We start from the raw sequence: 14,201 nt of genomic DNA on the forward strand, positions 1-14,201 counted from the left end.
TTAATGCAACTCAAACATTTTATTAATTCAGGGCAAATAAAACCGCAGAATAACCAACTCAAATATTTCTTAATATTATGTATGCTTTCAAACAGTTGTTACTGATTTAAACACTTTAAACTTTTGGACACAAGTATGAATTCCCAAAATTACATGTATTTTTCTACATATAAGGAGCTTGACCTATGTGTTACATTTACCCAACTTCTCTATGAATTCTCAATTTCCAGCTGAAATTGTGGGACAAGGAAACATTAAAACCATATCTTTATAGCCTGCATATACCTTTCACAATCCATTAAGTAATTATTATGATTATTTCTATGTCAAATAAACAGAAAATAAGACATAAAAAATACTCTCTGTTCTTTAACATGCCTCACACTATAATTGTTAATTAACAAATTTAAAAGCAACCTCAAAATGCAGATCAGCTAAACAGATATGTGTCTTTTATTCTTCCTCCAAATTATATTTTAGTGAAATATGTGTTTTATTTTCTATTCAGTTAAATAATTAATACAAGGAAAAATATCTTCATCTTCATCATCTCTACATTATTTAATATATTGTTCAGTCATAACTGTTTAACATATATATTTCTGCCAATTGGTCGCTCTTAAGGAAGACTTGGGAGATTGAAATGAATAGAGGCTTTTTTTTTTTAATGCTTTTGTTATACTCTGCTGACAGACAAGATTGAGGAGATGCCACTGCAAACTTTATGAGCATCAAAAGATGGTCACAGTAGCAATGGCAACTTGAGTCACTGTTTCCCTGTTTAGTCACAAGCTTTGTGATATCAAAAAGAACTGGGTTTCAGTGGCAACCAGACTCCCCTTTCCAGTGGTCAGGAAGTTGAAGTAATGGCTACCAGCAACTACTATCCTAACTTGGAATCTTAATTATACAGCTTTTCATTTCAGTATTTCTAGTGTCAGCCTTCTGATTCTCTATCTTCCTGACTGGGATAAAAATATTAGCTTCTCTGATGTCTCAGTTCTGTGGTGTTATGATGGTCATTCCTGAAGTTGTTGAGTGTATCAGTGATTTGCTCCTTTTATTTTTACTTGTATCCCATTGTGTGAATGGACCATGGTGTATTTAAAGTTTTACTCATTGAAGAACTTCTGGGTTGCTTCTAGTTTGGGAGTATCACAGATAAGGCAATTATGAACATATATGTGCAGGTGTTTCTATAAGCATAAATTTTCATTTATCTGAAATAAATTGCCTGAGAATGCAATTACAGAATTACGTAGCAATTGCATGCTTAGTTTTATGATAGAATGTTAATTCTACATCCCCATGCAATGTATGAGTGATCTAGTTTCTCTGCATTTTCACCAGTATATTTGATCTTATCACTATTTTTTTTTAATTTTAGCCACTCTGATAGTTAAGTTGTGATATCTCTCATTGTGGTTTTAATTTTTATTTCCTAAGGGCTTCCCAGGTGGTGCAGCGGTAAGGAATTCACCTGCCAATGCAGGAGATGCAAAATCCGTGGGTTCAATCCCTGGGTTGGGAAGATATCCTGGAGTAGGAAATAGCAACCCCTCCAGTATTCTTGCCTGGAAAATTCCATGGACAGAAGAGCTTGGCAGTTGGGCTACAGCCCATGGGGTTGCAAATAGTCAGACATAACTGAACACACACACACACACAAGGGCTAGTGATGTGGAATAGCTCTTAACATGCTTATTTTCATGATACCCTCCTCTGTGAAATTCATGTTTATATCTTTTACTAAATTTCTAATTGGATTTTTTTTTCTTTTCATCTGTTGAGTTTTGAGGGTTTTAGGTATCTGCAATGTAATCATTTATCAGGTTGTGGTATGCAAGTTTTCTCTCAAATTGTAGCTGATCTTTTCATCTTCTTCATTGTCTTTTCATCTTCATCATTCTTCATTCTTTATCAGGGCAAAACTTTTTTTTTTGATGGGACCAATTTACATATAACTTTTCATTTTTGGATCATGATTTTGGTATTCAAGTCAACAAACTTGCTAGCCCTAAATCCCCAAATTTTTTCACAATTTTCTTATAAAAGTTTCACAGGTTAATATTCTATATTTAAGTGCATGATCTATTTTGAGTTAATTTTTGTGCACTGTGTGAAATTGAAGTCAATATTCATTTTTCAGTTTTTTGCTTGTTTCTCTTTGAAATAGCTAAAATTTATAGGGCTATGTTGAATATCATGAGTGAGGTAGTAATTAGATATCTTTGCCTTTTTTCCTAGTAGTAGAAAAAATTCAATCTTTTACTATTAAAGATGATGCTTGTTATAGAGTGCTTTGTATCGTTTGTAGATACATTATCAAGTTAAGATAATTCCCTCTATTTTTCTAACTAAATATAATTTTGTCTTTTTTTTTGGATACTATCTTTGTTTAGTTTGAGTATCAGGCTAACACTGGCTTCATAAAATAAAGTCAGAACTAATCTCTCCTCTTATCCACTGAAAAGAGTGTATAAAATTGAGATTAGTTCTTCTTTACTAGCAGTTTGGTAAAATTTTTCAGTGAGGACGTCTGGGCCTAAGGATATACATGTGTGTGGTTTGTGGGAGGAATGTAAATTTTAAATAGCAAATTTAATTCCTTTGGTTGTTATTGGGCTCTTCAGGTTATCTGTTTCATCTTGATTGAGTTTTAGTGATATGTTGTTTTGAGGAAATTATCCAATTCTTCAAAATTTTGAAATTTATCAGCTTTAATTTTATTAAAGCTGTTCATAATATTCCTTTATTATTCTTTTAATGTCTGCAGCACCTGTAATGATATCTTATGTTTTACTTCTCATATTAGCATTTATATTTTTAAGTTTTGCTGCAGGTGATCCATTTTATTGAGGTGTTTTCAGAAACAAAATTTTGTTCCATTGACTTTCTTCATTGTTTCCATGTTTTCAGTAATTAGATTCTCTTATTTTTATTATTTCATTTTTTCTCCCTCTCTTTTGGTGCATTTGACCTTTCAATCTTTTTTTTTTTTTGGTATAGGAATTTAGATAATTTGAACCCTTTACATTTTTAATAAGCTTTTTATGTTATATATTTTCCTTTCAAGACTGTTTTAAGTACATCCTGCATATTCTAATATATAATTTGTTTCATGTTCTTTAAATTCTATGTATATTTCTGTTTCCTGGGGACTTGATATTTGAGGCATAGGTTATTTAGAAGTGAGCAGTTTAATTTCAAGTGTTTGAGGATTTTGAGGTTGTTTTTAGGTTATTGTTTTTTAGTTTAATTCCATTATAGTTAGACATAACACATGAAAATAAATTCAGATCTGTTAAACATGTTGAAGTTTGTTTTGTGGCCCAAGATATATTCAATCTTAGTAAATATTCCATGAACATTTTAATAAAATATGTATTATGCTATAGTTTGTTGGGTTGTTCTATAAATGTCAAGCAGATGCTACTGATTGATGGTGTTGTTCAATTATTTGATATTTTTCTTATTTTTCTGTCTGTTAGTTTTATCAAGTGGTGTTTTGAAATGTCAGCTAAAATTGTGCATTTCTATCCTCTTTTCTCTTCACCCCTATCAGCCTTTATGTATTTTTCAGCTCTGCTTTTTCACATATGTACACTTAGACTCACTGATTTCTTGAAGAATTGACCCTTTTATCATTATGAAATTTACACAAAGAATCATGCCATTATGATTCATTTACCATTATGTAATAATCCCTTGTATTATTTAATGTAATTTTCTTTGTTTTAAACCCTATACTATTTGATATTAACATATATATTATGCTTTTTAGTTAATATTACCATAATATATCTATTTCTGCTCTTTTATTTTTTATATTGTGTTTGTAAAGAGTTTCCTATAAACAACATATAGTTATTTTATTTTATTTCATCAAATCCACAATTTGTGTCTTTTAGTTGGTGCTTTAGTCTACATTTGAAGTTATTACTGACATTTTAGGGCTTAAGGCTACAATTCTATTATTTTTCTATTTGTTTTCTACTTTTTGCCTCTATTTTTCCCTTCTTGTCATCTCGTGATTTACTTGAAAATTTCATAGTAGTTTTTCTTGTTTTTTGTTTTTTTTTATAAATTTTGCTTTGATTACGCTGTGTTACTTAGTTTTCTTACTGGTTGCCCTAGAAATCCAACAGACATACATAAGTTATCAAAGCTTATTATTCCTAATATTTTGCCATTTTAAGTGAAATATTATAACCTCCTTTATCTAGGTCACTATATTCTCTTCATTTTTCAACATAATCCTTTTGAAGCCAGAAAAACGGGTTTATTGGGAACTCCAAAGAATTCAGGACAGGGAAGCTAGTCAAAAGTCACAAAGGGAAGGTCAGCTTTTATTAGGCATCAGGAAGAAACTGGGGAGAGCCTTTTTTTTTTAAGCGTTTTGGAGAATATATTCAAGGTTATGACAGCTTCTTATTGGCTACAAGCAGAGTTTAGTGCATTCTTGCTAGGGCAGGAAGGCTTCTATTTTCAGAAAACAAGAGATAAAATTTCATTAAGAAAAAATTCTCCTTTGTGCTGGAAGTAACATTTTTTTTAATCAGGCATAAGAAATTGAGACTGAGAAAATTTTATACAAAGAATTCTATACAAACAGATCAGTTAAAATAATTCTTATCTTATTCCTGATGGTTATGTAAGCTACAGTGAGTGATACGGGCTTGAGCTCTCCATTTGTGACTCTGACTCCATTTTAAGTAAGGTTTACCTTTATTTATTTTCATATGAACGTTTTCTCCATATACATCAACAATTATGACAGATGTTATAAATTTGCTTGAATCATCATATATGATTAAGAAACCCATGATGAGAAGAAGAACCTAGTATATTTACCACAATTTTTGTCTGTTCTACTGTTTTCCTTTATTTTAAAGCTTTAGATCTTTTTCTATTATCATTTTCTATTTGTAAACTACTTTCATAAATGCTTAAGGAGTAAGCCTGCTTACATTTTTTTAATTTTTATTTTTACTTTATTTTACTTTACAATACTGTATTGGTTTTGCCATACATTGACGTGATTCCACCATGGGTGTACATGAGTTCCCAAACTTGAACCCCTTCCCACCTCCCTCCCGTATCATCTCTCTGGATCATCCCCATGCACCAGCCCCAAGCATCCTGTATCATGCATCAAACATAGACTGGTAATTCGTTTCTTACATGATAGTATACATGTTTCAATGCCGTTATCCCAAATCATCCCACCCTCTCCCTCTCCCTCAGAATCCAAAAGTCTGCTCTATACATCTGTGTCTCTTTTGCTGTCTCGCATACAGGGTCATCATTACCATCTTTCTAAATTCAATATATATGTGTTAGTATACTGTATTGGTGTTTTTCTTTCTGGCTTACTTCACTCTGTATAATTGGCTCCAGTTTCATCCACCTCATTAGAACTGATTCAAATGTATTCTTTTTAATGGCTGAGTAATACTCCATTGTGTACATGTACCACTGCTTTCTTATCCATTCATCTGCTGATGGACATCTAGGTTGTTTCCATGTCCTGGCTATTATAAAAAGTGCTGCGATGAACATTGGGATACATGTGTCTCTTTCAATTCTGGTTTCCTCGGTGTGTATGCCCAGCAGTGGGATTGCTGGGTCATAAGGCAGTTCTATTTGCAATTTTTAAGGAATCTCCACACTGTTCTCCAAGAAACAAAACAGGCCATAGCAAAAATCAACAAAGCGAAAAGCTGGTTCTTTGAAAGGATAAATAAAATTGACAAACCATTAGCCAGGCTCATCATGAAACAAAAGAGAAAAATCAAATCAATAAAATTAGAAATGAAAATGGAGAGATCACAACAGACAACACAGAAATACAAAGGATCATAGGAGACTACTATCAGCAATTATATGCCAATAAAATGGACAATGTGGAAGAAATGGACAAATTCTTAGAAAAGTACAACTTTCCAAAACTGAACCAGGAAGAAATAGAAAATCTTAACAGACCTATCACATGCATGGAAATTGAAACTGTAATCAGAAATCTTCCAGCAAACAAAAGCCCAGGTCCAGACGGCTTCACAGCTGAATTCTACCAAAATTTCGAGAAGAGCTAACACCTATCCTACTCAATCTCTTCCAGAAAATGGCAGAGGAAGATAAACTTCCAAACTCATTCTATGAGGCCACCATCACCCTAATACCAAAACCTGACAAAGATGCCACAAAAAAGAAAACTACAGGCCAATATCACTGATGAACATAGATGCAAAAATCCTCAACAAAATTCTAGCAATCAGAATCCAAACACATTAAAAAGATGCAAGGATTCTGCAATATCTGCAAATCAATGTAATTCACCACATTAACAAATTGGAAAATAAAAGCCATATGATTATCTCAATAGATGCAGAGAAAGCCTTTGACAAAATTCAACATCCATTTATGATAAAACTCTCCAGAAAGCAGGAATAGAAGGAACATACCTCAACATAATAAAAGCTATATATGACAAACCCACAGCAAACATTATCCTCAATGGTGAAAAATTGAAAGCCTGCTTACATTTTACTAACATGTAAAAATGTGCTGGTAGCAACTTAGTTTTCCTTTGCCAATGTTGTTGTTGTTCAGTCACTCAGTTGTGTCTTTGTGACCCCATGGACTTCAGCATATCAGGCCTCCCTGTCCTTCCCCATCTCCTGAAGCCTACTTAAACACATATCTATTGAATCGGTTATGCCATCCAAAAATCTCATCCTCTGTCATCCTCTTCACCTTCTGCTTTAAATCTTTCCCAGCATCAGAGTCTTTTCTAATGAGTCAGTTCTTCACATCAGGTGGCTAAACTATTGGAGCTTCAGCATCTGTCCTTCCAATGAATATTCAGAGCTGGTTTCCTTTAGGATGGACTGGTTTGATCTCCTTGCAGTCCAAGGGACTCTCAAGAGTCTTCTCCAACGCCAGAGTTCAAAAGCATCAATACTTCAGTGCTCAGCCCTTTCTATGGTCTAACTCTCCCATCCATACATGACTACCGGAAAAACCACAGCTTTGACTGTACAGACCTTTGTTGACAAAGTAATGTCTCTGCTTTGCTTTCAATATGCTGTCAGGTTTGTCACAGTTTTTCTTTGAAGGAGCAAGAATCTTTTCATTTCATAGCTGCAGTCACCATTTGCAGTGATTTTGGAACCCAAGAAAATAAAATCTCTCACTGTTTCCATTCTTCCCCATCTATTTGCCATGAAGTGATGGTGTCAGGTGCCATGATCTTTGTTTTCTGAATATTGAGCATTAAGCCAAATTTTTCACTCTCTCTCACTTTTCATCAGGAGACTTTTTAGTTCCTCTTAGCTTTCTGCCATAAAGGTGGTGGCATCTTACATATCTGAGGTTATTGATATTTTCCCTGCAATCTTGATTCTAGCTTGTGCTTCATTCAGCCTGCATTCTTCATGAAGTGCTCTGCCTAGAAGATAGGTAAACGAAGTGACAGTATGACAATATACAGCCTAGAAATACTCCTGTCCCAATTTTGAACCAGTCCATTGTTCCATGTACAATTCTTTTTCTTCTTGTCCTAAATACAGGTTTCTCAGGAGGCACGTGAAGTGGTCTGGCATTCCCATCTCTTTGAGGATTTTCCACAGTTTGTTGTTATTCCCAATGTCAAAAGCTTTAGCATAGCCAATAAAGCAGAAGTAGGTATTTTCTTGAATTCTCTTGCTTTTCTATAATCCAACAGATGTTGTCAATTTGATCTCTGATTCCTCTGCCTTTTCTAAATCCATCTTGAACATCTGGAAATTCTTTGTTCACATCCTCTTGAAGCTTAGTGAGGAGTATTTTGAGTATTACTTTGCAAGCATGTGAAATGAGTGCAATTGTAGTCTGGACATTATTTGGCATTGCCTTTCTTTGAGATTGCAATAAAAACTAACCTTTTCCATTCTTTTTTTTAATCAACAAGGTTTTTAAAGTCATTCTAAAAAAAAAAAACAACAACCTTTTCCATTCTTGTGTCTACCGCTGAGTTTTCCAAATTTGCAGGCATATTGAGTGCAGCACTTACACAGCATCATCTTTTAGGATTTGAAATAACTCAATTGAAATTCTGTCACCTCCACTAGCTTTGTTCATAGTGATGTTTCCTAAAGCCCAGTTTACTTCATATTACAGGATGTCTAGTTCTAAGTGAGTGATCACACCATCTTGGTTACCTGGGTTATTAAGTGGTTTCTTGTATAGTTCTTGTGTATTTTGGCACCTCTTCTTAATATCATCTGCTTCTTTTAATTCCATATCATTTCTGTCCTTTATTGTACCCATCTTTGCATGAAATATTCCCTTGGTATCTCTAATATTCTTTAAGAGATCTCTAGTCTTACTCATTCTATCCTTTGTTTCTTTGCATTGATTACATAGGAAGTATTTCTTATCTCTCCTCGCTATTCTTTGGAATTCTGCATTCAGATGGATATATCTTTCCTTTTCTTCTTTGCCTTTTGGTTCTCTTCTTTTCTCAGCTATTTTTAAGGCTTCCTTGGACAACCATTTTGCCTTTTTTTTTTCTTGAGGATGGTTTTGATCACTGCATCTTGATCCTCTGTCCTTAGTTCTTCAAGCACTATGTCTATAAGATCTAATCCCTTGAATCTATTTGCTACTTCCACTGTATAATCAGAAGGGGTTTGATTTAGCTCATATCTGAAAGGCCTAGTGGTTTTCCTATTTTCTTTAATTTAATTTTGTCTGAATTTCACAATAAGAAGTTCATGATCTGAGCCACAGTCAACTTCCAGCCTCGTTTTTGATGACTGCATGGAGCTTTGCCATCTTCACCTGCAAAGAATACAATCAATCTGTTTTTGGTATTGACCATCTGGTGATGTCCATGTGTAAAGTTGTCTCTCATGTTGTTGGAAGAGACTGTTTGCTATGAACAGTGCGTTCTCTTGTCAAACTCTGTTAGCCTTTGCCCTACTTTATTTTGTAATCCAAGGACAAACGTTCCTGTTACTCCAGATATCTCTTGACTTCCTACTTTTGCATTCCAGTTCCCTGTGATGAAAGGGGGACTACTTTTTTTTTCTTTAGTATTGGTTCTAAAACTTCTTGTAGGTCTTCATGGAAGACTTCTTCATTCAGCTGCAGCTTCTTCATCATTAGTGATTGGGCAAAGACTTGGAGTAGTGTGATATTGAATGGTTTGCCTTGGACATGAACAGAGATCATTGTCATTTTTTTCTTTTTTAAAATATAGATTTATTTATTTTAATTGGAGGTTAATTACTTTACAATATTGTATTGGTTTTGCCATACATCAACACGAATCTGCCACAGGCATACACGTGTTCCCCATCCTGAACCCCCATGGAAGCAACTTATATGTCCATCAGCAGATGAATGGATAAGAAAGCTGTGGTACATATACACAATGGAGTATTACTCAGCCATTAAAAGAATACATTTGAATCAGTTCTAATGAGGTGGATGAAACTGGAGCCTATTATACAGGGTGAAGCAAGCCAGAAAGAAAAACACCAATATACTATACTAATGCATATATATGGAATTTAGAAAGATGGTAACGATAACCCTGTATGCGAGACAGCAAAAGAGACACAGATGTATAGAACAGTCTTTTGGACTCTGTGGGATAGGGTGAGGGTGGGATGATTTGGGAGAATGGCATTGAAACATGTATAATATCATATATGAAACAAATTGCCAATCCAGGTTTGATGCATGATACTCGATGCTCTGGGCTGGTGCACTGAATCGACCCAGAGGGATGGTACAGGGAGGGAGGGGGAGGTTCATTCTGTCATTTTTGAGATTGTACCCAAGTACTACATTTCAGACTCTTCTGTTGACTATAAGGGCTGCTCTATTTCTCCTAAGGGATTCTTTCCCACAGTCGTAGATATAATGGCCATATAACTTAAATTCACCCATTCTGGTCCACTTTAGTTCACTGATGTCTTTGTTCACTCTTGCATCTCCTGTTTGATCACTTCCAATTTACCTTGAGTCATGGACCTAACATTGCAGGATCCTATGCAATATTAATCTTTACAACATCAGACTTTACTTCCACCACCAGACACAGGCAGACACAGACACTTTGACTTGGCCGCTTCATTCCTCCTGGAACTATTTCTCCACTCTTCTCCAGTAGTATATTGGGCACCTACCAACCTGAGGAGTTCATCTTTCTGTGCCAATAGGCAAGTTTCAGTTAAAAAACGACCCTGTATGCAAGACAGGAAAAAAGACACAGATGTGTATAACGGACTTTTGGACTCAGAGGGAGAGGAAGAGGGTAGGATGACTTGGGAGAATGGCATTCTAACATGTATACTATCATGTAAGAATTGAATCGCCAGTCTATGTCTGACGCAGGATACAGCATGCTTGGGGCTGGTGCATGGGGATGACCCAGAGAGATGTTGTGGGGAGGGAGGTGGGAGGGGGGTTCATGTTTGGGAACGCATGTAAGAATTCAAGATTTTAAAATTTAAAAAATAAAAAACTAAAATAAAATTTAAAAATTAAAAAAAAAGATCAAAAAATGATAATGATAATCTTGAAAATAGTTAAGAATGCTTAGAAAGAGTTGATTTGATGTTCAACTATAGAGCAAGATATAAGAGTTTTGTTTTAGGTATGGTTTAATGACATAAACTACATATACACATGCAATGATTTTAGTGCTGTACTAACACTAACTTATTTATTTCTTATACTACAATATGAGTAAGATACTATTTTTATCTATATTCACTTGAAGAAATTTAGGCACAGAGCAGAAAGAGAAATATTTGTTTCCTGAGGGAAAGCAATAAAATGCATTAAAATGTGTTTTTTTTTCTTGATAGATTTTTTTTTCATTTTGTCTTTATTATATTATATATTTCCAAATTATTTTTGAGTATGGCATAACTTTATAACTAAAGAAATTTTCCAAAAATGTTGGTCACTGATGCTCTGTGCAATTTTGAACAAACTTTAGTGTAAATACAAATACTGAATAGGTTTGTATATATAGTAAAATGTAAGGATTAAGCTAAAATAAATATTTTAAATTACTAAACTATGTAATCAGACATTGAAACACTTATAGGAAAACACTGAAAATTCTTGATATCACTTTTAATAAAAGAAATGCAAATGAAAATAGCAATTAAACCCTTTTATCAAAATTATTATGATTTTCTTTGATAAAAATTCCAAAAAGGTAAGGATAAGATGATACAAGTAATGACATGTACCTCTCAGTAATATGAGTTATTTTGATTCAGTTGCCCTATTTCTGAGAATCTACATTAAAGAATTTACTCTGAACAATGAAAACATTTGTGCACAAGAATGGTAGTTATTGATATTAGGACTCATCTTTAAGTAGTTTCTACATTTTGATCTGTATATAAATTGATAAATTGCATGAAGACAAACCAATTCAGCTAAAATAACATTAAATATTTTCCAAAATTCATGTTGACCACCTGGACTTCATAAAAGTAAATCTTTCAAAAAACTATGGGCTTTTTTTTTTCTTTTTTACTGTTAACATCATCAGATATTATACTATTAACTTGTTTATATTGTTCTATTGGGCTTCCCTGGTGGTGCAGAAGTTAAAGAGTCTGCCTGCAATGTGGAAGACCTGGGTTTAATCCCTGGGTCGGGAAGATCCCCTGGAGAAGGAAATGGCAACCCATTCCAGTATTCTTGCCTGGAGAATCCCATGGACGGAGGAGCTTGGTGGGCTACAGTCCACGGGTCACAAAGAATCAGACACGACTGAGCAACTTCACTTTCACTTTTCACTTTATTGTTCTATTAAGATCTTTATACTATTAACATCATCACCTGTGATATAATAGGAGCTACCTGCTCCACTATCAAGTGATAACATTGTGATGACAATAAAACATTAACTCTTTCACTCAGAAAAAAAAAAAATGAATTTTGCCTTTAGCCAGCTCCTAATTGACTTACAGCCATTAGTAGCAGGAAGCAAATTTCTCTGCCCACACAACTTGCCTGTGTGTGCTACGTCACTACAGTTGTGTCCAACTCTGTGACTCCATGGATTGTAGCCTTCTAGGCTCCTCTGTCTATGGAATTTTCCAGGCCAGAATACTGGAGTGGGTTGCCATTTCCTACTCTAGGGGATCTTCCCGACACAGGGATCAAACCCATATCTCTTATGTCTCCTTTATTGGCAGGTGGGTTCTTTACCACTAACACACCAGGGAATCCTTGCATAACTTAACTCAGTCACAGGTAGTTGATCCTCTACTATAATGTGAGTATCTCCCCGAAATCCATATACTGAAATACTAACTCTCAAAGGTGATGGTAGTAGCAGGTGAGGCCTTTGGGAAGTGCTTATGTCATGACGGTAGAGCTACATGAGGGGCATTAGGGCTCATAAAATACATTCCACAGAGCTCTTCATCACTTTCCTATATGTGAGGATGCAATAAAATGTCTTCAGCCTAGAAGAGGGCCTTCACCTGACCATTCTGGCACCCTACCTAGGACTTCTAGCTCCAGAACTGTGAGCAATAAATTTTTGCTCTTTATAAGCCACCTGTCTCTGGTATTTGGATATAGAGCTTCAAACAAATGAAATAAATGCCCCCCCATTTTCTTAAACACAAAAATCACATGTAACTGGTAGATGTATAATTGTACTATATGTACAACTTTTATAATAATCTAGAAAAATGCAAACTAAAATTCCTCATTGAAAAAACTGAATAATCTATGAAAACATTACTCTAAGACATTCAGAATTTTTTTCTCTGAATCACACTGGTAGAGGACAATAATTACTCTATGTCCTATTGCACAAAATTCTATAAAGATCTTCTGTATTTCCAAAAATAAGACTTCAGAAGTGTCTTAATACTTGAATGATTAACTTAATATATTATCCCTCTGAGTAGTTCTGAGGCCATAAATTGAAAAAAGAAAGACTATTTCTTGTGTGTGTGTGTGTGTGTGTGTGTGTGTGTGTGTGTGTGTAATTTGGAACTCAACGTACTTAGTAGTAAAAATTATAAAGATCACATTTCTGAGACTGCCTACATCACTATGAAAGAAAATTTTCCCACAGATCAAGCCAGCCTGAGTATATATACTAGCAATTTTTACCTGGTGGGCTACAGTGTAGCTTGACAGGCTCCTCTGTCCATGGAATTTTTTAGGCAGGAACACTGAAGTGGGTAGCCACTCCCTTCTCCAGGGGATCTGCCCAACCTGGATAGAATCAGGTCTCCTGTATCTCCTGCATTGGCAGGTGGATTCTTCACCACTGTACCACCCACAGGTGGTAAAAGGAAAATCAGACTGCATAATCTGTCAGACTATTGGGCTAGGATAGAGATATCAAGGGAACATTTCATGCAAAGATAGGTATAATAAAGGACAGAAACCACAGGACTGGAATCCAGTCCCAAAGAAAGGAAATGCCAAAGAATGCTCAAAGTACTTCCCTCATTTCACATGCTAGCAAAGTAATGCTCAAAATCCTTCAAACTAGGCTTCAACAATATGTGAACAAAGAACTTCCAGATGTAAATGCTGGATTTAGAAAAGGCAGAGGTATCAGAGATCAAATTGTCTACATCAGTTGCATCATAAGAAAATGCTAGAGAATTCTAGAAAAACATCTACTTCTGCTTCATTGACTACACTCAAGCCTCTAACTATGTCAATCAGTTCAGTCGCTCAGTCATGTCTGACTCTTTGTGTCCCTATGGACTGCAGCACACCAGGTTACACTGTCCATCATCAACTCCCAGAACTTACTCAAATTTCTGTCCCATTGAGTCCATGATGCTATCCAACCATCTCATCCTCTGTCATCCACTTCTATTCCAGCCTTCAGTCTTTCCCAGCATCAGGGTCTTTTCCAATGAGTCAGTTCTTCACATCAGGTGGCCAAAGTATTGTAGCTTCAGCATCAGTCTTTCCAATGAATATGCGGGACTGACCTCCTTTAGAATGGACTTGTTGGATCTCCTTGCAGTCCAGGGGATTCTGAAGAGTCTTCTCCAGCACCGCAGTCCAAAGGCCTCAATTCTATGACACTCAGTCTTTTCTTATTGTGAGCTCTCACATCCATACATGACTACTGGAAAAACCATAGCTTTAACAATACGGACTTTTGTAGGAAAAGTAATGTCTCTGCTTTTTACTATGCT

This window comes from Ovis aries, chromosome 15 (assembly GCF_016772045.2).
Source record: "Ovis aries strain OAR_USU_Benz2616 breed Rambouillet chromosome 15, ARS-UI_Ramb_v3.0, whole genome shotgun sequence".
NCBI classification, from domain to species: Eukaryota; Metazoa; Chordata; class Mammalia; order Artiodactyla; family Bovidae; genus Ovis; species Ovis aries.